Here is a 22,788-nt window from a genome sequence, read left to right as displayed (position 1 = left end):
CAAAAACCAACCGCACTGCTCGTCCCAAACAAAGCACACTTGCTGACTGCTGACTTCTTGGACCCTCTGGGGACCACCTCCCTCCTTCGGCCCCTCTGCTGAGCTTCCATTCCTAAGAACAGGTGTCTCTTGGCTCTGACACATGCATGTTCCCTGCCTTCCTGCAGTGGTTCCTTTACTCATTCTTACTTGTTTCCGCAGGAAGCACAAGACGGAAATTAAAGAAGAAAAATGCTGCCTAGGTTTGGTGGCTGTGTGTAAAAAGATCTCCCCGATAAATACTGCTTCCAATCGCTCATCTGCGAAAGCCACACGATGTGAAAGTAAACTCAGGCTGGGCGCTGGGTGGGTGATTCTGTCTCGGTGGCTTGAGGGTAATCAAAGTCAGTCATCTCAGGCCAGGGTGGCCGGCAAGACCGTCAGCCTTCCTTGTCACCTCACGGCTTGTGGCACGTGCAGACCTTACTCTTCTTCAGCGACTTTCTCCTCATCCGATCAGTGGCGTTCATTTCAGGAACTCAGGAAGCTTTCGAAAGCTAGAGGTTGGTGAATATCAGGTCATCCTTTATAAAGGTTCAGGGCCCAGAGAAAATGGCTGTGGATGCTTGTGAAAAATGCATCTGACTCCTCCTACAAAATTCTCTCCACTCTCTTGAGTCTCAGGCACCCAGGTGAAAGTTCTCACTCTCTTACCTCCCTATTCTGATGCTCACACTTGCCTCTGCTCATTCTTGGGGGCAGAGGCATCAGGGTGCTAATGAGGATGCTTGATTCCAACAAGAGTGTTTATATTTGAAACAAGAATCAACTAGCAAACGCGCCAACCAAACCCAAAGGAACACTTCTCCAATGTCGGTAGTTCAGGCAGCTGGCCGTCTGGCCCCGGCTTAGCCTAGCTGGTCGGATAGAGTCTTTTATCTAATAAGGAAATTGAATTTATAATTTGAAACCACTTCACAAAGAGAATTTCAGGTCCAGGTGGCTTCACTGGCAAAATGTTTGAAACATCTAAGGAAGGAATAATACAAATATCAAAAATTCTTCGATGGAATGAGTCCTTCCTTATTCACTTTACCAGGATATGATAACTTTGATAAAACCTGATGACATTACAAGAAAGAAAAATCATAGGCCAATCTCCTTTTTCAGCATAGATGCAAACATTTTAAACGTATTAGCGTATCAGCTTTCATGATACATTAAAAAGTAACATGTCATGACCAATCAGAGTTATTCGAGAAATACAAGGTTCAACATTTAAAAATCAATCAAGGCCTTTCGGCCGGAACCGCCATCTTCCAGTAATTCGCCAAAATGACCAACACAAAGGGAAAGAGGAGAGGTACTCGCTATATGTTCTCTGGGCCTTTTAGAAAACATGGAGTTGTTCCTTTGGCAACATACATGCGAATCTACAAGAAAGGTGATATTGTGGACATCAAGGGAATGGGCACTGTTCAAAAAGGAATGCCCCACAAATGTTACCACAGCAAAGCTGGAAGAGTCTACAATGTTACCCAGCATGCTGTTGGCATTGTAAATAACAAGTTAAGGGCAAGATTCTTGCTAAGAGAATTAATGTATATATCGAGCACATTAAACACTCAAAGAGCCGAGACAGCTTCCTGAAGTGTGTGAAGGAAAATGATCAGAAAAAGAAGGAAGCCAAGGAGAAAGGTACTTGGGTTCAACCGAAGCGCCAGCCTGCCCCACCCAGAGAAGCACACTTTGTGAGAACCAATGGAAAGGAGCCTGAGCTGTTGGAACCCATTCCCTATGAATTCATGGCGTGATAAATGTAAAAAAAATAAAAGACATCAAGACTGTAAAAATAAAATAAAATAAAATAAAATAAAATAAAATAAAATAAAATAAAATCAATCAAGGCAATTTCTCATATTAACAGAATAAAGGCAGAAGTATCATTTTATTATTTCAATATAAGCAGAAAAGGCTTTTGGTAAATTCCAGCATCCAGTCATTAAAAATTCTTACCAAACTAGGAACAGAAGGGAACCTCTTTAATCTGATAGGCTGTATCTAAAAAAAAAAAAACAACTTGATGAAATGTTGAAAGCATGTTTGCTATCATGGCTGGTATCCAACATTGTACTAAGGTCCCAGCAACTACAGTAAGGCAAAAGAAATTAAATGTGTAAGAATTGGAAGGAAGAAATAAAATCATCAACAGATGACTTATTTGAGTAACTGGAGCATCCAGAGGAGTCTAAAGGTAAATTATTGATAAATAAATGAATTTTATTAAATTCATTAAATCAAATTAATTAAAGTCTCTGGATACAAAGTCAACATACAAAAATCAATTGCTTTTCTATATAACATCAAGAAACAATTATAAAGTATTTTTTAATGTTTATTTATTTTTGAGAGAGAGAGAAACAGTGTGAGTGGAGGAGGGGCAGAGAGAGAGGGAGACACAGAATCCAAAGCAGACTCCAGGCTCTGAGCTGTCAGCGCAGAGCCTGAGTGGGGGCTCGAACCCACGTACCACGAGATCACGACCCGAGCTGAAGTCGGACGCTTAACCGACTGAGCCACCCAGGCGCCCCAACAGTTATGAAGTTTTAAGACAACACTGTAACAGTATCACAAATCAAATACCTAGGAATTAATCTAATGAAATCTGTGTAAGAATCTATGCAGAAAATTATAAAATATTAGGAAAATATTAAAAGACATAAATAAATGGAAAGATATATTTGTGAATTGGAAGGTTTAATGCATAAAGAAGCTAATTATCCTCCAATTAATGTACAGGTACAATACAATCCCTCACAATCTTAACAAGTGTGTGTGTGTGTGTGTGTGTGTGTGTGTGTGTGTGTGTGTGTAAATTGAGAAGCTGATTCTTTATATGAAAATGTAAATGTCCAGGAACAACCAACCCAGCAATCTCGAGGAAGATGACAAAATTGGAGAGCTTCCGCCACTAGATATAAAGACTTTTTCATAAGCAACAGCAATCAACACAGGTGGATGGCGACAGAGACCAGGACGGGGTTGAAAAGTGGGGAATTTGAGAGAGATTTAAGAGGAAGGACAGGACCAGGTGCTGAGTTGCCTTGGCAGGTGGTGGTGCTGGTGGAAGGCACCTGGCAGTATTAGGTCACTTGCAACAAATGCTTCTGGGGGGCAGCAGGTGACGGAGGTGTACCTGCAGAGAGACACTCAAGCCCTCCCAGCCCCTGCGCAGTCGGTGCACAGCGGTTTCCACAGTCTCACCGCTGCAGTTCTGCTGCTCCTGGAGCATCTACATCCCACCTTCTGTTTACAGCCAAGCCCTGGGGAGGCCGCCGGGCAAAAGCAAAGCCTGGTGCTAAAGAAGTATCCTGACAAAATAATTACAGCGTCAGCAAGAGAGCGGTGAGTTGCAAATAAATCTGAAATCATCTGAGCCCCGCATCCAAGCTGGGGACTGAATTCAAATACTCCGTGCATTGTCTGGGGTCCTTAACTCATTTTCTGACCAGGATCCTCCTTCCAGAAACTGGGAGGTGGCCTGAGGAATTTGGGATCACCAGGGCGCCAATGGTCTGATGTCTGGCAACATGTCAGCTCAGTTCCTAGAACCTGCTGATGATAAGGTCTGTGATGACCATCTGTCGCTCAGGCCAACCCCAGCCCGCGTTCCTGTCTCTTCCGAAAACAGCATCTCCGTTTTCTTGGGGGCAACCTCCCTTGCCCCACTCCCAGTCGTCTTTGTTCAGTTGGCTCTGACTCCGCCCCCAGCTGCACGTGGGGGGCGTGGCCTCCAGCGGGCCCTTTTTTAGCCACTCCTGCGGCAGGAGAGGTCTTTTCCTCAAGTTCCTGCAAGGGACCGGATTGGCCCCTTTGGGTCATGTGCCCATCCAGGCACCGAGGCGGGCGCTTGGGGCACCGTGATTGGATGGACTTGGGTCACGTGCCGCCTCTGGAGGAGGGGGAGGGCTAGATGGCTCGCAGCTGCGCTGGCTCGGGGACGCGCTCCCCTCGGAAGCGATGGGGTGCGCAGGGGGGGCGACCTCTCTCCCTGCCTCAGCGCCCAGCCGCCAATGAGGAAGGCACCAGTGTCACCCCAACCCCACAGGGAAGGCGGGGACGCTCGGGGTGTCTTAGTTGCTTGTCCCAGGTCACAGCAGGAAGTGGTAGACTTTCTTCCTGGGGGAGAAGAGGGCTGTGAGGAGCGCGGCGTGTTGCCATCTGCTTCGTGAACCTCTGCCTGGGCCGCGTCGGAGGGTTTCTCTCCGGGAGAGGCGAGCGGCTCCGTGAGTGGGAGCAGGTCCTATAGGATAGACTGTGGCTAGAGGACTGATCTCGGGGTCATCTAACTGCGTGGGTGCAGTAGACGTGCAAATAGAGGGCTTTGACTTTCTGAGCCTTGGCTTTCCTCGTCTGCGTAAAGGGAGCGGTAGCAGCGCACGCCAGCATTACTGGGAGGATTAAGCGAGTTAATGTTTGCAGAAGTCCTTTGGAAACGGTGGTGGCCCCGTGGGTTTGCTTTCCCGCTACTCCGGACCCCTTCCCACTCCTCATTGTCAAGGGGGCGCCCAGAAGCGTCTGCTTTCTGCAGCGCTTATCTGACGAATCCGTCGGATGGCGTTGGGTTAAGAGTGGTCCCCTGGGACCCAGAATAGCTAACAGTGGCCACCCACGAAGTGTCCCAGCCACCGGGGACTTCCCATGCAGTCACCTCACCCTCACCTTACTCCCCAAGGTAGGTTCTATGATTATGCCTACTTTTTTTTTAATGTTTATTTTTTGAGAGAGAGCGCACTTGTGTGCATGTGAGTGGGGGAGGGGCAGAGAGAGAGAGAGAGAGAGAGACAGACAGACACAGAACCTGAAGCAGGCTGAGCTGTCAGCACAGAGCCCGACGCGGGGCTGGAACCCACGAACCGCGAGATCCTGATCTGTGCTGAAGTCAGATGCTTAACTGACTGGGCCACCCAGGTGCCCCTATGAGTACGCCTACCCTATGGATAAGGACACGGAGGGGTCCCACTGTGCAGGAGGACGCTCAGCTACTAAGGGGCAGAGCTGGGGTTTGAACCTGGGTCTGTGGGATTCGGAAACCTGTGTTCTTTACTCTGCAGTAGTGTTTGTGCTGCTACAGTCGGGGATCCTGTCGCGGTGGGGAGTGCTTGGGGGAGAAGCTTGGGGCCAGCCCTGGGCAGGGGGCTTTCTCGATTCATTGGAGTGATTGCAATAGGCAGCTTCCTGCCTTGCGACTCATGGGCTTGTCCAGTGTCCTGCAGGGCACCTGGGGTGGGGGTAGGGGATGTGGGGTGAGATCAGGGGGTCCCTGGGGCTTTGTAGCGCGAGTGCACAGTGCTGATGATCAGCAGGTCGGTGAATGTTTATGAAACACCATCCGTTCACTCATCTTGTTTATTCATACGTGGCAGACGTTGGCTCTAGGGTCTGTGGGCGACACAAAGGGACTATAACGCATGGTCCTTACAGTGGCGGGCATCTGATGCTTTGTGAACCCCCGACCCCTCCTCTGACCACAGCACCAGGTGCCCTTGGAGGGCCCCCCTCACTCCTGTTCAGGTGGTTGGGCGGGGGAGGGCCACAGTTAGAGGTGTTCAGAGGTGGGTCGGCCCTGGGCCTTGGGTGGACACTTTCTTCCCTCTGGGCTTGTAGAGGTGGATGGATGCGACGGCCTGGAGATGCCGAGGGCTGTCCTGCCAGCTCGCGGGGAGACCCCGTCCACCAGCAGCGTGGAAGCAGCAGGGCCAGGAGATGGAGAATCCAGAGAGATTTCTTCACCTACAGGACCCAGCTGGGCATGTTTCTGGACTTCTCAGGTATGGGAGGCCATGACACCTTTAAATAATCAACCCAGTTTGAGTAGCGTTTCTACCTTATGTGCACTTGACCACAAGCATAAGGCATGCTTTTTGTTTAGGAGATTTTTCTATACCACGGAGACCTGGGTTTTAGTTCTGGCTTTGTCTCTTAAGTCATAGCATGAGCCAGCTCCACCTCCCCTCTGGGCCTCAGTCTTCCCATCTGTAAAATGAATACTCTGGGCCCCCTGCCTCCTAACGTCCCTTCCGCTCTTCCCATCTGTGAATTTAGGATTAGTCAGTGAGATGAGACCAAATAAGGAGAAACTGAGAATCCTAGGGTGTCTTCTGCTGGGCTCAGAGTTCTGTCTGTTGAGGCGGAGAGGAGCGGGGCCGAGGACCGAGTGCACGGGGAGCAGGGGCACGTTTGTGGGAGGCCAGAGCAGCCCATGCGGGTACGGCTGCCCCTTGCAGACACACAAAGCATCCGTAAGGATTACACCTGCCCACAAAGCTCCCTCTGCAGATGGCTGTGGGGCTGCGCACTGAGCTCGGGGAGGGAGATGTGAGAAAGCGGGGCAGCTGGCATCAGATCAGCTGCAGATACGGGGATGCGGCTGTGCAGTTTTTAACACAGACCTTGAATGCCCGTGACCTGCAGGAGTGGTGCCCGTGGTCCCACACTGAGGAGATGCAGAAACCTGAGTTCCGGCTGCTCTCTCAGGTTCCAGACATACCCGAGGTGGCCAGGCCAAACAGCCTGCAGAGACAGCTGGCGCTTTTTTTTTTTTTTGAGCTTTCATTGGTCCCCGTCCTCCTGGGGCTGAGTGAACCCGTGATGCTATTGATCGATCACATTTGTGAAGGAGACGAGCCTGTTTGTTCGGGGGTGTTAGGCTACCAGTCGCAAAAACCCTGTTTGCAGCAGCTACAAAGATTAGAATATTTGCTCCTCTAGTAAGAAATTTCGAGACCAAAGCATAAGGATACCTTGTGCTCTAAGAGAGTCACGGGGACCCCGACCTTCCCCCAGATGCCTTTTAGGGAGGGAGCAGCATCGTGGCGAGGGGCTGTCTTTGCAAGACTGTGTCTTTTTTTTTTTGTAAGTTTGTTTATTTTGACAGAGAGAGAGAGAGAGAGGAAGAGAATGGAGAGGGGCAGGGAGAGAAAGAGAGAGAATCCCAAGCAGGCTCCGCACTGTCGGGACAGAACCTTGAGGTCAGGACCCAAGCTGAAAACAAGAGTTGGCCACCGGTTGGCCCCAGCCTGTGCCTTTTGATCTGAGAAGACACGCTTTTCTAGCAGCCTCTGAGAGACCTGCTCATCCGGTGGCCGGGAGGGAGCACATCCCAGACCCGAGTGCGGGAGGCCGAGGAGAAAGGCGCTGGTGGGAGGGTGGCGGTCCACCGTGGTGGGGCAGTGAGAACACGAGCCCTGATGGCCCTCCCGTCGGTTTCTGAGGGGCTGAGTCGAGGCGGCCTTGGACCCCCCCACCCCCGTCTTCTCCTGATGCCACTGCTTACTTAGTCACCATGTGACCACGATGCACAAGAGAGAGATTTCAGCCTGTGGGGCAGAGACCAGGATCAAATCCCAGTGGGCACAAACCCATTTGCAGGTGCTTACTGCAAACCTAAATTTTTTTTTTTTGTCTTTAAAAAAAAAGTTTGTTTATGTTTGAGAGAGACAGAGACAGAGTACGAGCAGGGAAGGGGCAGAGAGAGAGGGAGTTATAGAATCTGAAGCAGCCTCCAGGCTCCCGGCTGTCAGCATGGAGCCCGACATGGGGCTCGAACCCATGAACTGTGAGATCATGACCTGAGCTGAATTTGGACGCTCAACCGATTGAGCCACCCAGGCGCCCCGTATTTTTTTGTCTTTAAAAAAAAATTATGTTAAATGATGGAAATTGACACTTGAAGAGTTTTTTTTTTCCAGTTTATTTATTTTTGAGAGAGATAAAGCACAAGTGAGGGAGGGGCAGAGAGAGAGGAAGAGAATCCCAAGCGGGCTCTGTGCTCGAACTCACAATGGCGAGATCATGACCTGAGTTGAAACCAAGAGTCCGAGGCTTAACCAGCTGAGCCACCCAGGTGCCCCCAAACCTAAGTATTTCTGATCCGACTTTTGATACCTATGAGGCTTGTCTAACCAAAGCTTCTCTCTGACTGTGAGTCAGCAAGGATGTCGTATTCTGGTTTAGTCAGGCCAGACTCACTCTGCCGTGCCTGTGCTTCTAGAAACAAACTTCAGAACCTCAGTGGCTGAGCCCAGAGTTTACTGTTCACTCCCACAAGGTCGGCTGTGGATCTGGCGCCTCTCGGGGGAAGCTCCCTGTGGAATGGCGACTCAGACCCCCGACTGCTCTGTCTTTTAGGTGCCTGTGGCTCCAGGGTCCCCATGGCAGGGAGGAGACCTGCAGGCCCACGCACTGTGTTTTAGGTGCTTCAGCCTGAAAGGGACACGTCTCCCTTCCGCTCACAGCCCGTTGGCCACACTTAGAAGGAATCACAAGCCCCCCCTCCCCATCTGTGGGGGGCTGGGAAAGGCCAGGGAGCCCTGGGTCAGCAGGGAGCAGTCAGTGTGTCTTTGCACCTGCCTTTCGTGGCTTCCCTTTGTCCTCAGCATCAAGTGTGCACCTGCCTGCCCAGGCTTTCCCCACTCCCCACTGTACCGTCCATGCTCTGTGGGGATGAGGGAATTTAGGCATCAGAGCAGGCTTCCCTCATGCCTACCGCCTGGCCTTTGCACGTGCTGTCCCTCTGACCCTCTTCCTTCCCACCCGTCTCCTCGTGGCCAAGTCCTACTTATTCTCCATGCTTTATCTCGGGTTTTATTTTCTGTCCCCTCCAGGTGGGCTGGGGCACCTTCTGTGGCCCCCGTACCTCCCTGCGTGGATGTCACTGGTGCCTCATTGCCCAGCCATTTATTTTCCCGTCTTCTCGACTTTGTCCCTGCACCAGCCTGAGCTGTGACTTGACCCTGATAACTCCTAGGTGCCCAGCACCCAGCACAGGTGTTCACTGGCCACCAGTTAATGAAAGAAAAGCAACGAATGAACTTTTATTTCGGTTGGCTTGGGTCCTCGTCGTGGGAAGTGTGGAGTAAATTGAAGTCAGTTTTGTTAGAGATCCTTCTGGTAAAAACCGCAGCTTCCCGATGATCCGTGGCTGCCTCTGGGGACAGAGAGGGAAGCTGTCGTGGCCTCTCCCCAGGGACGTTTGCTCTGCAGCGAAAGAGGGGCCACCCTCCCTCCCTGAGGCATGTCTTGTACAGAACTTTAGTGTTGCAGTTTGTCACACTGCTTATTTTTAAAGTTTTATTTTTATTTTATTTTGAGAGAGGGAGCAAGAGCATGAGCCCAGGAGGGGCAGAGAGAAAGGGAGAGAGAGAATCCCAAGCAGGCTCCACACCATCAGCACGGAGTCCGACGTGGGGCTCGAACCCACGAACCGTGAGATTGTGACCTGAACCCAAATCAAGAGTCAGAAGCTTAACTGACTGAGCCCCCCGGTGCCCCACAACACCACCTGTTCATTGATGGAAACCCTCGTTTCAAGGCTGGCTCTCAGATCCCGGCTCTGTCACCAAGGAGCCACACGGCCTTAGGAGAGCCACTTTGCTGCTTTGAACCTCCTTGATAAACTGAGGGTCATGGCCACAAGTTCGGTGGCAGAGGGCGTGTGGGGCAGTCGGCACTCAGCGGGCAGACCGTGTGTTCTCAAAACCAGCTACTGTTACTCTGGTTTGCTGTTTATTAATATCAAACAGGATAAAGTATTAGATAAGTATTCAGGGTCTCAGAATCTTTTAAGGGTGTGAATGCAGCCGGTCCTGGCCTCTAGAGATGAGAGCCTGTTCTGTCCAGAGGCGATTTGGTGTGGGGCGCCTCTGTCCCTGTGTCCTCACGTCTGCAGTAACCCCCCTGTATTTCACCAGCTGGTTCCCGGGATCTTGTTAAGTCTCCAGAAAAGCTCCTTTATTCACTCAACCACATCAGCAAGTTTGGCTGCCAGATCCGTGACTGGCTGTGGGACTTGGGCTACTATCCTAACCTCTCTGTGCCTTAGCTTCTTCATCTGTAAAGGCGGGGGCTAACAATAGTGCTTACAATTTCTGAGATTGTCATGGAAATTGAATGAAGCACATAAAACATTTAGAAAGTATCTGGGGGTTGCCTGGGTGGCTCAACTGGTTAAGTGTCTGACTTAGTTTTGGCTCAGGTCATGATCTCACCGTGTGTGGGTTCGAGCCCCGTGTCTGTGCTGGCACAGAGCCTACTTGGGATTCTCTGTCTCCCTCTGTCTCCCCTTCCCTGCTCACATGCTCTCTCTCTCTTTCAAAAATAATAAAATTTAAAAAAAGTGCCTGGAACATAGCGCTCAATAAATGTTGATTGATATTCTTACTACCAGACCTGGTCCGTGACAGGTGCTGGGGGGTTCTGCAGGGAACAAGATGCCGTCCCTCCCCTCATGAAGCGCAGCGGGCAGACTAGCGAACAGGCAATCAGAGCCCAGGGTGGAAAGTCCCATATGCAGGAGGTTAGGAGGGGAGCTGGTGCAGGTGTGGGCTGGGAGCCAGACCGCATGGCCGGGAATTGTGGCCGCCCCCTCACTGAGAATGAAAAGGTGGTCCACACTTGGAACTGTGCTCCTCACCCTGATGTCCGGAGGATTAGCCACCCCGGAGCGCTTAGAGCAGTGCGACATCGCCCGCGTGCTCAGAATGGGACGGTGTTCTTTTTACTCTGGAACCCGGGGTGGAAGTCAGGAAAGCTGAGACTGAAGGATGAGCTGGGGTGGGAGGCGGGTGACGGTGGCGAGTGAAAGAAGCTGGGTGTAGTTCCAGGGAGCGAGGGAGGGAGGGGTGAGCAGTGGGGCTGGAGGTAGCTGGGGCCATCCTCCTGTAGACGATGGCGCATCTGTTCATTTGGCCAGTGTTCACTGCCCTGCTCTGTGTCTGGGCCCTGGGGGCACAGCAGGGCATGGAACAGACTTGGCCAAGGAGTTGAGCCGTTAGCCTTGGCTAATGGGGGAGCCAGGGAAGGATATTATGCAGGAAAGGGGGGTAAGACAACGTGTCTTTAAAAAGATGCCAAGGCTGAGGGTTCAGGTCCCAGTGCCACTACGAAAAGGGCCACTGTGACCCAGTCTGGATAGAATTGTCACGAGAAGGGCCAACACTGAGGCCTTCAGCCCTGTTCGTCCCATGTGGGGCTGCCGTGTAAGATAAGGGATGCCCAGTTAAATTTGAACTTCAAATAAACAAGTTCTTTTTTTCAAATGTTTATTTTTGAGAGAGAGAGTGTGTGCACTCACATGTGAGAGAGAGAGGAGGGGGGAGGGACAGAGAGAGGGAGACAGAGGATCCAGACAAAGCAGGCTCCATGCTGATGGCACAGAGCCTGATGCAGGGCTTGAACTCATGAACCGTGAGATCGTGACCTGAGCTGAAGTCAGACACTTAACCCACTGAGCCACCCAGGCGCCCCAGATAATTTCTTAACTATAAGTATGTTCCAAATATTGCATCAAACATGCTTGTACTAAAACACCTGCTAACTCGGGCACCCCGACCTCCGTGGGGTCACGGCCTGGAGCCGACAGCCTCTGGGTGACGGAACACGTGCCTCTGCTCACCTGAGCTCGGCCCTCCGCCTGCTGCGGGCAGGGTCCCGTCTTCATAAGATGGGTTAAACGTTCTGGAATGTTCTGTGGAAAGACATAACAGCCTCTCCTGCGCTGCCTCCTGCTAGCCTCCTAAATAAGATCTCACCAGCCCGCGGCTTCCCTCTGCGTTGGAGGGGGAAGCAAGACCAACGAGCTCCATGCAGTTTCCTCCGAGCCTCGCGATTGGCTTCTTTCCTCTTCCGGTCAGCTAGCCCTCCTCACCCCGCTTCTGCAGAACGCTGGTTCCCCCCCCCCCCCCCCGAACTTGGCCTTTCGCCCTTGCCTGCGAGGGTTAAGGAAGGCAGCTTCCTGAGTCAGCCCAGATCCCTTGGGCCTGGAAGGGTAGAGCGAGATGGGTGCCACACAGCCCTTTATGCTCAAGGAGCTCGAGGGCGCCAGCCATATGCGGGATTCTTCTCCTGTCTTTCAGGGGCAGCCTGTGCAAAGCACCCCCACGGGCAGGAAGGCAGAGATGCCATTGCTGAGTCCTTCGCTGGCGTGAAGAGGAGGGAGCAGTGGGCTGTGCAGACGAAAGGCCTTTGGGAGGCAAACATCCTGGGTTCTAGCCTCAGGTTTACCGCCTACCACGAGCGTGAGTTTGGGCAGAGGCTACTGCTCCTTCCTTGGCTCCAGGGTCCAACCCTGTGGGCTTTGGGGGAGGTGAACAGAGCTAACGTGTGTGAGACGCTCAGCCCCACAGTCCCTGGCGCCTGGCCGGGCACCGCAGGTGACTGAGGCACAGGTGCCAAAGGTCTGGTCTCCTTGTCGCCGATGAGGCCACAGAGAGGTCCAGAGAGGCGAAGTCCCAGGGTGGCTTCCACTAACTGGAAGAGCCAGACCTTGACCCTGACCCGCCTTCCTGAAACTCAGCATCAGGTAACGAAATGGCAACCCAGAAGGGTTCTCCGACTTAAAGCTTCTTTAAAAAGCGGAGACTTACTTACAAGACTCATGCATATTCACCAAAGATAATTGAGAAGACGCAGTTTTGCCAAAAGAAGAAAATACAACTCACCACCCGGAGATAGCCACGCCTGACGTGCCACGGCGTGTATTTTAAGACGTTGGGGAGATTTTTAGGAACTTAAAACTGAGAACCCAGTACCGCTGAGGGTTGAAACAGGGTTCTCAACCTCGGCACTGTTGACGTTCTGAGCTGGATGCTTCCTCGTGGGGGTGGGGGGCGGTGTGTGTCCTGCCCACTGGGGCGTTCAGCTGCTTCGCTGAGTCCAGAGAAGCGAAGATGTCTTTAGATGAGGCCAAGAGTCCCCTGGGAGCCCCGATAGGCCCCTTTGAGGATTGCTGGGTTTAGGGGTAGGGATTCTAGGTCAGCCACACCTGGATTTTGGTCCCATCTCAGGAGTCGACGCAGACAAGTTGGTCAAAGACTCTGAGCCCCGCTGTCCTCGTCTGTGAAATAGGCGCATTATCTGCCCTCCTGGCAGGATTGTCAGGCTTCACGGCGACGGCACCCGGGACACAGCGTTCGCTACAAGGGAGCGGCCATCCGCATCAGCACCCTTGAGGTGGCTGGCTTCTCCCACGAGGCCCGACTTCACAAAACGCCAGACAAATCAATGATAAAATACTCACCTGCGTTAGGAAATCCCTTTACTCCTGGCGACAGGCGTTATGACTCAGAGTATGGCTCTAGGGCCAGCTGGCCTATTTCTGCTTCCTGTGTCTGTCCCCAAACGCTGGTGAACACTCTGGCAAGGGACTGAACGTTTCCGTGCCTCAGTTTCCTCCCCTGTACAGCAAAGGCAATGGTGGTTCCTATCTCACGGGGTCATGAGGAATCGATGAGTCCACCCAATAAGCCGCTGCATTAATAAGTATGATATTACACACGCCTGGTCCCGGCGACGTGATGGGGGAGGGAAGGAGCACGTTGGGAGAAAACACCAGTGGGGGAGCATCTCTAGGCCGAGCAAACGACTGCGTGTGGCTGTCTCCACCTCTGCTGCTCTCTGGACCCTCGGCATCATTGTCCCTGTGCCTGCAGGCTTGTGAATGACAAGCACCTATCCCTGAGGTCTGGGACACTGGAGTCCACGCCCCACGGAAATTTCACTTAAAAAAGAAGTCATTGTGTCTTGGGGGCTCCTATGTGGCTCCCCCCGCCTTTTTTTTTTAATAAAGGTTATTACTTTTTTAATCATGGTGAAACATCCATAACATGAACACACGTAGCCATTTTAGCCACCTTAAGGGTACGTTCGCACTGTTAGGCAACCATCACCGCCGTTTGTCTCCAGAACCTTGTCATCATCTCAAACTGCCACTCTGTCCCCATGAAATAACCAATCCCCGCCTACCCCTCCCCCAGCCTCTGGGAGCCTCAATTCTGCTTTCGGCCTCTGTGAATTCGACCGCGGGCCTCGAATAAGTGGAATCCTGCACTGTTTGTCCACTGTTTCGCTTAGCGCGTCTTCAGGGCTCATCCGTGTGGAAGCCTGTGTCTCGGTTCCCTTCCTTTTTTAAGGCTGCCTAGTGCCCCACTGCACGTGTAGACCACACCCGGTTTATCCGCTCCTTGTCGATGGGCGCTTGGTCGTTTCCACCTTCTGTTGCTGTGAGTGCTGCTGTTGTGAACCTGGCTGTGCAAACACATGTTGGAGTCCCCGCTTTCCATTCTTCTGCGTCTCTATCCAGAAGTCGAGTTGCTGGATCCTATGCTAATGCTACGTTGACCGATTTGAGGGACAGCCGTACTGTCGGCCGCAGTAGCCCCGCCATATTACAATCCCACCAGCAAAGCTTGAGTCATCCAATTTCTCAACATCCTCACCAATCCTGTGTTTTAAGCCTTGGATTTTTACACCCTGAGAATAGTGGGGTGTGTGTAAGGGAAGGGACTTTCTTCATATCATGCTTTTTTAAAAAAAGTTTATTTATTTATTTTGGGGTGGGTGGGTGGGGAGGGACAGAGAGAGGGAGAGAGAGAGAATCCCAAGCAGGATCCACGCTGTCAGCTCAGAGCCCGACATGGGGCTCGAACCTATGAACTGTGAGATCATGACCTGAGCCGCAACCAGGAATCAGGGGCTCAACCGGCTGAGCCGCCCAGGTGCCCCCACAATGCTTTGTGTTTTAAAGAGCTTCAGACACTTCCGCTGAGCAGTTGCACATTACATGCTCACAACAGCACGGCAAAGTGGACACGGCCAAGGCCACCCATTTCCCTCATGAGTCCCTCCCTCTCGACTTAGTTTTGCATCTAGGGAGAAGCAGAAGAACCATCTCAGAGAGTCTAGAAGATTCCGAACTCTAACTCCAGTCTCTTGTGCTCTTTGGGCCTTTTTCCTTAGAGCTAACGGTTTGCCTTTCACGGGTTGTAACTGAACCCAAGTTCGTACAGCTAAGTCATTCACTGAGACACAGCATGTGCCACAAGGAAGGGTTCGTTGGGGGAAGGTTCATTCCAGAGGCAGCCAAACCAGGAGATGAGAGGGTGAGGCTCAAATCTGCCTCCCTGAAGGAGGAGGGAACAAGGTTCTATCATCAGAGGGGTTGAGATTACATGATTACGTATTAGTGAAAACAGCAGGGAAGTTTGTGACTGTTCATGAGGAAAGCTGGAGTATGCATATCGAGCAAACACACACGTCCCGTGCATACCGCGTTCACTTTGGGGTGGGGACTTAACATCCAGACGAGGTGAAATCCAACCCCTGATGTCAACAGGTTATCTCAGGACAGGGAGAAGGGTCTATGGGCATGCTGTCAGAGCTGGTGTTAACTGGATGGGGTCTTGGGCTTGTTATCTCCGGCGAGGAAGGCAGGGCCTTGTTTGTTCCCAGGCTGGAACCAAATCAGTTGACCTTGAGTCAGGTTTCTGCAGAGGTAGCTGCTGGATTAGTTAGTGGGGTCTGAAAAGACACAATAGCCAATTCGGGGTAACAGTTCTCTGAAAAACAAGCTTTAAACTTTTTTCTAATTTCAACCTCATTAACCCTATGGGGCATGGTTTCAATCCCCTTCGAGTTATGATCATTTCTCAGCCTTTTATTTTTTTTATTAGCGAGAGAGAGAACATGAGCGGGGGAGAGGAGCAGAGGAGGAGGAGGACGAGGAGAGAGAGAGAGGGAATGAATCTTAAGCAGCCTCCTTGATCAGCATGAAACCTTATGTGGGGCTCAATCCCATGACCATGGGCTCATGACCTGAGCCAAAATCAAGAGTTGGATTCTCAACCGACTGAGCCACCCAGGCACCCCCATTTCTCAGTATTAAAGGAATTATGATGATAAGCCCTCTGGTGACATCCTTATCTCCTCAGGTGAGGTAGGTTTTGAGTAAAGAGTGGTTTTATAAATCTTAGCTGTAGGCAAAATTCATTCAGTGATTGGCATGCCTATGTGTAAGGCTAAGCAGAAGCTTCTAGCCTATAGGTCACAGCAGCAAGGGAGATAGAAGCAACATAGAGCCAGACATGCTGAGTTTTTCCCTGTTACAGGGTCCCTATTCACAATGCCTTGCCTTGATCTTGGGAGACTTTCTACCTGCTTATAGGCACAGAGGCAGCAGGAGGCCATGAAACTTCCTAAGCCAGCTCACCCCTACTGCTCAGGGGCTGTGGACACACCACACGGGTCTTCAGCATGGCCTGGATCACACAACCTCTGCTTGTCTGCAGGATCAGAAAGTGAAGGGAGAGAGGACGCCCTTCATGGAGTTCCCCCCGCCCTCTTCTTGACACGCCCTGGCTTTCGCAGCTGGGAGGCAGATGTTAGAGAAGGCTAACCCTCTATCGCTTCTTTGGTGGACAGGCTCGCACACACAGCCCTCACTCATCTGGCTAGTCTTTCACATCTTTCATGAGATCATTCCGGCAGGATAGTTTGGGACATATACCGTTTTTGGTGATCTGCATTTTTTCCTGTAGGTTTGAATTATTACCATTTGGTGTCATTTCCTTTCAACATGAAAAACTCCCTTTAGCAGTTCAGGTTTTTTTTTTTATTTTTTTTTTTATGTTTATTTATTTGAGAGAGAAAGAGGGGGGAGGGGAAGAGAGAGAGAGAGAATCCCAAGTAGGGTCCATGCTGTCCGTGCAGAGCCTGATGCAGGGCTCGATCCCACCAACCATGAGATCATGACCTGAGCTGAAATCAAGAGTCAGATGCTTAACAGACTGAGCCACCCAGGCGCCCCTAGCAGTTCTTATCGTACAAGTTTATTGGGGATGAGTTTTCTCAACCTTTGTCTATTTGAAATGTCTTTATTTTGCCTTCCTTTTTGAAGGATAATTTTTTTGATAAAGAATTGTGGGTTGATGGGTCTTTTTTCTTCCAACATTGTAAAGATGTACGTTCCATCCTCTTATGACACTCATTGTTTCTCATGAGAAGTCAGCCGTCATCCATATGATTATCTCTCTATATAATATGTTTTTTTTCCCCCCTCTGGCTGCTTCCAAGATTTTCTCTTTATATTGGAATTTCAGGAATACGATTGTAATATATCTATGTGTAGTTTTCATTGTATTTATCTTGTCTGGGGTATGCCGAGCTTCTTGGACTTGTATGTTAATGTCTTTTAGCAAATTTGGGAAGTCTTGGGCTTTTTTCTTCCACTATTTTTTCCCCATCTATATTCCCTCTTCTCTTCTTCTAGGCTTCAAATTTCATGTCTATTAGGCCACGTGCTATGGTCGCACAGGTCTTTGAGGTTCTGTTCACTTTTTGTCAATCTTTTGTCTCTCTCTTCTTCAGAGTGGATCATTCCTATTGACTGAGATTTCAATTCAGTGGCTCTTTTGCCTTTAATCTGATGTTATATTCATCTAGTGAAATTTTCATTTTAGGTATTATTTTATTTTCAGCTTTACAATCTATATTTGATATTGTTTTGTTTTGCTTTGGTTTCTATATCTCTACTGAGATTTGTCATCTATTCATTCCTTATGTACATATTTTCTTTAAATCCTTAAACACATTTATAATAGCTGCCTTAAACTTCTTGTGTGAAATTCTTTCAACACCCAGGATCATTGTCTGTTGGCTTCATTTTTTCTTGATGATAGATCACATTTTTCTGCCTCCTTGCCTGTCTGGTGACTTATGATTAACTGTTGGACATCGTGTATGATATGTTATAAAGATTTTGGATTCTGTTGTGTTCCACTGAAGAGTGATTTTTGTGGTAGCAGGCAGTTAATTTGGATGGACTGATACCCCAAACCATACGTCCCTCATGGTCAACAGGAGCTGAAAATTCTGCTTAGTTCTTTCTATTTCTACCTGATTTTTTTTTTTTTTTTTTTTTTTTTTTTTTTGCTGTAGTTCCTATGTTCCCCTCCCTCTGAACATATAGTTTATATTCAGCCAATTATTTGGGTGCATTTTATATGCAGATGTTGGGGCTCATTCTAGCTATAGCTCTTTCCCTTCCAGGATTCACTCCCTAAATTTTTGGCTGCTTTTCCAGCCCTGAACTCTGACTTTTGATACTTAAAGCCAGTAAGCTTGCAGCTTGTTGGCACTCTGAGCTACCTGAAGTTTGGTGAGTGCCCTCAGGCAAAAAGTCACAAATGTGCAAATCCCTCACATCCAATTCCCCGCCTTCGAAGGGTAAGGTCTCTTCGACTTTCCACCGATTTCTGGTTGCTCTCCAGAACTTTCAAGTAGTTGTTTTTAAAGATATGTTGTCCAGATGTTATAATTCTGTGTAGGAGAGCTAGTCCAACCAAGCTACGCTCCCCTTCCTATGACACTGAATAACAATAACAGTGGTCACAACTTGGAGTTTGACGCCCACATGAATAGGTGGACTGTTTCGCAAAAATCTGCTTTGGAGGCTGGATTCTTATGTGGCAAGAACCGGTCAGAGTTAAGTGTGACCACCCCTCCACCCCAGATCCCCTTGAAAAGAGCCTGGGTTTTCTAGTTTGCTGCTGTTCCCACCCCTCGCTCTTATCTCCCCCAGACTAAAGCCAATGGTCAATTTCTTCTTATCATCTTCAGTGTGGTTTTGTGGGCTTTTATTTCCAGTCAGAGTGTTTCAGCTTTTCCTCGTAACCCTTCCCGAGCCTGGGCCCAGAGTCATTCTGTAGCCCATTTGCCTATCCTTTCTTTCCGCCGTGACTCTGTGCTCACAGCTGCTTTTTCTCCAGTGTTCCATGCTGCTGAACATTCCTCCGCCACTTCTCCCCTCCTTCCTTCCCCTCCCTCACCCCCTCCAACCCTTCCTTGCTCCAACATTTCCCGAGCATTTATTATGTGCTCGGCACTGTTTTCGGAGCTGGGAACATAGCAAATCATAAAGAGATCTTTGCCTTCGTGGAGCTGATGTGCGAAAGAAGGATGTGACAGTAAACAATTTGTAACGTGGTGATAAGTGCTATAGAGAAAGATAAAGCTGAGTAGGGGGATTGACGGAGATGGGGGTGTGCAAATGTCTTAGGCTCTCAGCCTCCCGTTTATCCTGTGCCTGTTCGTGTTTTTCACACTTCAGGCGACAGAAGATGCTTCGTATTGGGTCAGTGCTAGCTTTCAGCTTCTTGGCTATGTGGCTTTGAGAAAGTCACATCCCCACTTCTGTGCCTCAGACATTCTTTTTAATCTGTAACATAGAGGTAAGAACAGTACCTACTTCTCAGAGTTTTTGTGAGTGCTTAACATAGTACCTGGCATATAGTAAATACTCCATCAATATCAGCCATTTTCACTAGACTAAAGATTTACATCAATTAGCACAATGTCTGACACCTCATAGGCAACAAGTAAATAGTGGTACTTACCATTATTTCTCCAATTCTGGATACTGACATCCGGTTAATTGTTTTTCCTTCTGCCGGGCCAGCAGTATCTTGTCTCCCTTGTTGGAGCCAACGGAGAATGGAGAAAAGCAATACCCCAGAAATTGGGTATTCGCAGCACCATTGGAAGCCACTTGGGGAGAATCCAGTGGGGAGTTCAGGCTGGAGGCAGCTGCTCTTGGGAAGGATTCCACCTCCAGTTGTTACTGATGTGTAAAATCCCAGTTTGAGAAGTGACAAAATATCGTGGCAGGACTCCAGGGGCTGGGCCAGTGCTAGAGACCTGATGCCGTTAGGTCAACATTGGAGATGCTTCCGGAAACGACAATTCTCTTCTTTCTCTGGCCAACAACACCTTCTGTGCTCGCCCAGTGTATTCCTGCCAAACCTCCTCCTCCTCTCCCCACCATCTCTGGGTGGGTATTATTTAGCTTGGGCTCATTTTCCCTCCACTCCCTAATGAAGTTTTGATTCGCCTCTATTACAGTCATTTGCCATTTCCCAAATGCTCGAAGAACTCAGGGAAGAAGGTGTCAGAATTTTGCCAGCCCAGCTGGCTTTGATCTGATATCTGTCAGTGCCTGGCACGCTTGGTGGGGCTGCTTTGATTTTCTTTTTTTAAATTTCTGCTGAGGAGCTGGCTTACAGGAAACATTATTAAGAGGAGCTGTCAGGAGGAATGGATCTGTGGCACCAGATTGCTTGTAGGTGGCAGGTACGAGGACTCTGGTCCAGGCTCCCCCGAAGTATAGAAGCGTTTACAAAGTACCACCTGTGGGCCATGACTCAGCCATCTCTCCTGTTGCCATAGCCCCCCAGCCAGGTGTTCGTTTTCCAAGAAAACAAGGCCTTGATCTGTGAATTGGGGACAGTGAAACCTTGGCGTTTCCCTTCCTTGCTGTGACCTTATATTACTTATAGAAAGGTTTGGCTATGAATAACACGGACCTAAATAAGAGTGGGTTAAACCAGGCAAAGGTTTATTTCCCTTTCATGTAGCAGTCCAGAGGGAGGCTGTTCAGTTCTGCTCCAAAACGTCCTCGGAGACTGTGAGTCCCTGTAGCTTGTTGCTTCATTGTGCTTGGTGTCCATTTTCCAAGATCACCTCATTGCTCAAGAGGGCTGTTGAAGCTCCTGCCATCATGGCTACGTTCCAGCCAACAGAAAGGAGAAAGAGCAAGAGTCTTGAAGGACTTCTCCCGGTAGTTGCACACATTTCTTCCATTCCCATGCCACCTGGCCACCACGTAGTCACACGGCTATGCCTGGCTGCAAGAGAGGCTGGGAGGTGTAGTCTCCATCCCTATCAGCCATGTTCTCAGCTGTAAGAAAGAAAGGAAAATGATCACTTGGAGAAAACCAGCGGGCTGTTTGGGAAAGAGCGACTCTGCCACGGAGCACGTTGCTGAATGCATCCGACGACCTGTGTTTGCATTTCAACCTGCCACTTGCCCCCTCCCCAGTTTCCTCACCTGTAAAGTGAGGATGGTAATTACCTCACGGTTTGTGAAGATAAAGTGATATGTGGTGTTGGAAGATGCTTTCCAAAGCTCTCAAAACATCTGCGAACGCTGGGATCTGCTGTGCAAGTTCATTTCTGGTGCTGATAATATGTGGAGGCCTTTGTATGAAAAAATATTCACCTGTCTGCAGGTCCGCACTTGCCTGGGTCTGGCAGGCTGGACTTGGTAGCTTCTGTGTGGCTGGTTGGCCAGAGAAATCATTTGTCAGGTGCCCGGGACCTGTTAGTGCCTGCTGTGGTGTCAGGAAGTCCGGATGGGGCATGACGAGAAGTTCTAGAATGTGATACAGTTGGTGCATAAGTTGATTTTTAGATAGAACCCTTAAAACTTTTGTTAAGAACAATATGCTTATTTTAATACGTCATTAGGAAAAAAAAAAAGAACTTGACCATCAAAGCTGGTACTTTCAAATAGACATTATGGCTAGGACAAGCCTGAGTTTTTATAAAGTGAGTTTAAAGAAAAATCAAGTAAATAATAATTTAAGCGGTACTTGTCTTTGGCAGAAACTCAGTTGAGAATTGCGTCTCTGGCCAACACCTAGATTTCATTCTGGCAAGATCCTGAGCAGAGGACCTGGGAATCCTTTTCTGGACTCCTGGCATGCAGATGGAGACTGTGACATAACGTTTGTGTTGTTTTAAGCTGCTAAGTTGTGATGATTTGTTATGCAGCTGGAGAAAACAAACACACGTGGTTAGAGACGAAGACATCAGAAGTGCCATCAACCCAGACAAGTTTCTTAAACTGTTTCCTCATTTGGACCCTGGTGACAGGAATACGTGCTTGTAGAGTTCCTGGAGGAACAATGAGGAAACACGTGTGAGTTCCTACCTAACCTGAGGGAAATATTGAGGTTAATAACTGTCAATTAGAACTCTGGGCTATAGGATCAATTCCCCTAAGGGTCACATTTGCCCAGTTCCATGACCCCAGAGACGGGCGAACATTGGCAGATCTCAATAAAGCTTTAGACCACACAATCTGGCAGAACTTTCTTTATGCCCTAGTCATTTAGTTTCTTGAGCCTTGATTCTCTCCAACCATGAGCAAAAGGGTCTGAACTTTGAACTTGGACCTAAGTCTGATGAGACAGCTGAGCATGTAAAATTCTGGGCACCCCACTATCTTTACCAGGGAAGAATCAGAGGCAGATGCTCTGGGGTGTGGGGTCAGAAGCCAGGACACTTAGGGGACAAGGCCGTGTTGAGCTTCCTGATGAACCTTTCTGTTGGGGTCTGGGGGTGAAATGCTCTGCCCAGAAGTCGAGTGGGACAGCAACTCACAGGATCCCAGATCAAAAGCCTTTTCAGAATGCACCAGAAATGAATTCTTAACAAGGAGAGGGTGCCAGTGAGAATAGTCTTCATCCTATTTGAATTTTCCCAAATGGGAAGATTTCACTGATATTCTAAGGCAATTTTACTGGAGATAAGAAATCGCCTGGGTCACATTTTTTAAAAACATTCCCAGATCTTCCAGCCCGCACCCAGAGAGTTGGATTCAGAAGTCTCAAGCGGTCTCTAGCCGAATGCATTTTTATCAAGCCCCCCAGGGCATTATAGTGCATGCAGGTATTTGGGGAATGCAGGTGCCCTGACAGTTTTCTGGGAAAGTAAATCCTGATTTGCAACGTTTGCAAATTTCTTAGATGTAAATGCTCTTATGGTGGCTGACAGAGTTGACCATGGAGAAGAAATACACTAGCATATCATGACGTAGTATTTCCACCGGACAGGTACGACAGGCATCAAGACCTCAAGAGCACAGAAGTACAGAAGTTAGGGCCGCCTGGGTGGCTCAGTCAGTTAAGCGTCTGAGAATCTGCTTTGGATTCTGTGTGTCCCTCTGTCCCTCCCCCGCTCGCACTCTGTCTCTCTCCGAAAAATAAATACACATTAAAAACAATTTTTTTGAAGTACAATAGTTAAATGTAGTAAAATAATTATTAAGTGATGTGTTTTGAGTATTTATTACCTTTTTCAAATTTAATTTTGAGTTTATATAATATAATGGTTAATAGTAGATCTGTTTACCAA

The 22,788-nt window shown here is 49.3% G+C and overlaps 1 pseudogene; it reads left to right on the top strand.

Annotated features, from left to right (window-relative positions):
- Nucleotides 1-1,278: 1,278 nt before the first annotated feature.
- Nucleotides 1,279-1,813, top strand: LOC109272268 (60S ribosomal protein L21-like; annotated as a pseudogene).
- Nucleotides 1,814-22,788: the final 20,975 nt, after the last annotated feature.

Source organism: Panthera pardus, unplaced genomic scaffold (assembly GCF_024362965.1).
Source record: "Panthera pardus isolate Hobbes unplaced genomic scaffold, ASM2436296v1 HiC_scaffold_25, whole genome shotgun sequence".
NCBI classification, from domain to species: domain Eukaryota; kingdom Metazoa; phylum Chordata; class Mammalia; order Carnivora; family Felidae; genus Panthera; species Panthera pardus.
The sequence above is the reverse complement of the archived record's forward strand: the minus strand, read 5'-3'. Positions and strand labels throughout refer to the sequence as shown.